Here is a 3,622-nt window from a genome sequence, read left to right as displayed (position 1 = left end):
ATTTAAGATAGCTGTGAAAATCTTATAAAGTGTGTTCAGACAAGTGATTGGCCTGTAATTCTTCGTGTCAGCTAAGTTGCCTATTTTTGGCAGGATTATTGTGCGACCTTCCACCAACCACTCCGGAATCGTCTTTTCCGACTTTAAATATGAGGTGAAAATACGGGCCAAATGCTGATGGGTTGAAGAAAACTTCTTCCACCAGAAGATTTTAATACAATCTGGTCCCGGTGCGGAATAGTTCTTCATCCCTCTTAATACTCTTTTCCTATCTTTATGGCAAGTGAATGCATTCGTCTTTTGTTATTATGATCTACCGTTGGTTTTGATTTACGGTTCGCATCGGCCAAAGCTCTCACTGCATTATACACACAATAATTGATAGCCCAGGGGTCGCATTCTCCGGAAAAATGTCCGCGTCGCCCGCGGTTGGTCTTAGTGTCGCCTCTCTTTCTCAGTTGCTGGCTTGTTCTAGCCGTGGTAGAATAGGCTTTTCGCTTACATAGCCCCTTTTTCGGAGTTGTACAGCATGGTTTCGCAGACGTTACTGCGAAAAGTGCGATAGCTCCGGGTGTTTCTCGCTCCACGGAGCTTACAGCCGTGCCATGTAACCCCGTTCAGGGACCACGCTCGCATCGTAGCACTCTAGCAAGTCGTGATTCAGTCGCCCCGTCCACCCAAAGGTCACGAATTCCCGCCGATCCATCGCATAGAATCAACTTTCATCGGCTCCTCCATCTCTAGATTAGTCGGCATTGTTGACCGACCCATTGTCGGGACCCCTACGCGTTCTGTTGTTTTGAACCGCACTCACTACAACTATGTTTGGTGTTGTCATTGTTGCTCCCACGAGAAGCTAGGGAAAGGGATTCGTCCATCCTTGTAGAGCCCCGCATGCAAGGATAAGGCTGCTTACTATGACCCTCTATCCGCAACCCGAGGACGCGTTCGGTGGCTTTGTCATAGGTCGTGAATGCACTTTTTCATAATATCATCATAGTAAAGATTGTCACACTGTGAAGAATGCAATAATAAAAGCATATATATATTTATTTAAATGTGGCAAATAATGTAGATATAACTTTTTTCGCGAATTTAAGATTACCAATATTTTGTGTTACTTATTACATTAATGATTTGTTTTCCTTGACGCGAAAAATTTGAACAACTTTAAACTATAAATGTTACAAATTCAACATCTTCATTGGATCCCTATTCGGTTCGTTTTAAAAGAACTAAAAAAAAACAGCAAAATAAACTTTTAAATTGTTGAAATTTGGATTCTACGTTAAAATTATCCATAGAATGTCACGGAATAATCGCAATAGTTTTTTTTTTGCAATGATAAAATGTTAAAAAAATATAAGACTTATAACGCCTGTTGACTGCTACTTACAGACGATTCGCTTGAAGTGTAGCAGTCAACAGGCGTTATGCGTCTTATATTTTTTAAAACTTTTCACCATTGCAAAAAAACTATTGCGATTATGCTGTGACCTTCTGCAGGTAATTTTAACGTAGAATCCGAATTTCAACAATTTAAAAGTTTATTATGCTGTTTTTTTATTTTTGTAAAAAGGAAACGAATGGGGACCCAATGGGTCTTTATGGGTACTTTCTAGAGGCTCCATTCGGTTACTTTGGTCCGCCAGGGAATCCTTAACTAACTAAACGGTTTTAAACAAATGTTCACTCAATATAAAATTAAATGTTTGGGTAATTTGAGAAAGAAGATTTAGCCTAATTTTTGGCCGATCCCGAGGAGTTACAAATCTTTAATGTAGACCACAGTAGTGTCACCTAGTGTATCTCGAATGAAAAGGCTCACTTCTTTATAGGCTATATCACCGGAACTCTATTTTAAGCCATGATAATTTGGCGTCAACCATAAATTTCCACTTTTGTATTTAGTAGACAGCGAGTCCCAGTAGTTGGTTGATTTAAACAGGTAGACTACGGGTTCAGCGTCTTCCTGAAGAGAAATTTTATAGTCAAATTCTTGAAGACAAATTGGTTGATGGACTTTTCGAAGCCTTGTACGACTAAGATACACTCCATATCAATGAAAACTGAACTCTATTGCTGAAATCATCTTTCTATTTTAGAACTTTGATCTCCAACACCAATAATATTACCTCACCTTTGCCATTACGTCCAAATTCCAAATGAACGCCCAAGGAGACCTGTTTGAGAAACTCATTTTGTTTTGAGCAATCAATGACACGGAGAGAAGCGTATTTTTTTAAATCATTTTTCTTGAACATTGGTTCAAGTTCTTTACAGTATTAGGCTGCCTAAAAAATTTTATTCGTCTCATACAGTAGCCCAAACTGATTATGGCCAAAGTCTAGATGAAAATTTCCGTACGGATAGTACTACGATTTTAGGCACAACTTAAAATTTGTTATATTGTAGTGATAGAAGTGATTAGCATATCTGGCTAGCCTACCTTTTCTACCTGTCTCGAAATCTAGTATAATAATCGCGGATTTTCCAACTGAGATGATGTTTTCACAGTCCTTGTATGTCTGAAGGCGGTGAGAAACAGGGGGTATTCATACAATAATATACATTACTTTTCTTTGAAAATATGGCAAACAAAGGAAAAGTAAATGCTATAATTTTTTATGTATATTTTATGTACAAGATGTCTGCGAAAATGCTGCTGTTACCAGGGCACTCTTTTCCAAATAATGGTCAGAAACCTCTTTTTGAGGGTGTTCTCATCCTTCAGCCTGGATAAAAATTATTTTTTAATAACTTCTTATGCCTTCTGGCATATGCATGCCAAATATTAATCATTCATTATTTTTTTTCAAAGTTTATAAATGTTAAAAACTTTTATTCCAGCCTATTAATTTTTTTAGCTCAAGTTCCTAATTAGCAACTCCAATAAACATATACAAGGGGGACGATGGTCGTGGGGGCTAAAGTGTAGGCTTTGGACCCACTCTGTCGGCTTGCGGATTCGATTCCCGCCTCGCACTCTGGAAGAGCCTCGGAGGCCCATGCGGTGAACACTAGCCTAGCAAGGGAGTTATTCAGCTCCGGAGAGTCGTAGGACCGGTACCTCTAGAGAAAAGGTTCTTTAAGTACTTAAAGCTTTTGCTCTTGGTGGTTCGGAACCCACCTTTAACTGTAGGTCCCCCTCATTAAGTAAGTGTGTGGGGTGTTCGTAAAGGAATAGGGAAGCAGGTACAAGAAAAATTGAAACACTTAGGAGACACATTAGAAGCTGCTATTCCATTCTAATATACGAGGGCTGTTTGATAAGTCAGTGACTTTTTGAATAAGAGATATTTTTTCGGCAAAAAGCGTTTTGTTTCTGAACATAATCTCCTTTTAGTTCGATACACTTAGTCCAGCATGTTTAACATTTTTTATTCCTTCCAAATAATAGGTTTTCTAAAGACTTCAAAATAGGGGTTTGTTTCGGTGATGAACTCTTCACTCGACCCAAATCTCTTACCGCCCAGCCATTTTTTCAGGTTTGGAAACAGGAAATAGTCGCAGGGGGCTAAATCTGGAGAATATGCTGGATGAGGTAGCAGTTCGTAGCCCAATTTATGGATTTTTACCATCGCAAGTACACACGTGTGCACCCGTGCATTTTCATGATGGA

This window comes from Belonocnema kinseyi, chromosome 1 (assembly GCF_010883055.1).
Source record: "Belonocnema kinseyi isolate 2016_QV_RU_SX_M_011 chromosome 1, B_treatae_v1, whole genome shotgun sequence".
Lineage (NCBI taxonomy): Eukaryota > Metazoa > Arthropoda > Insecta > Hymenoptera > Cynipidae > Belonocnema > Belonocnema kinseyi.
The sequence above is the reverse complement of the archived record's forward strand: the minus strand, read 5'-3'. Positions refer to the sequence as shown.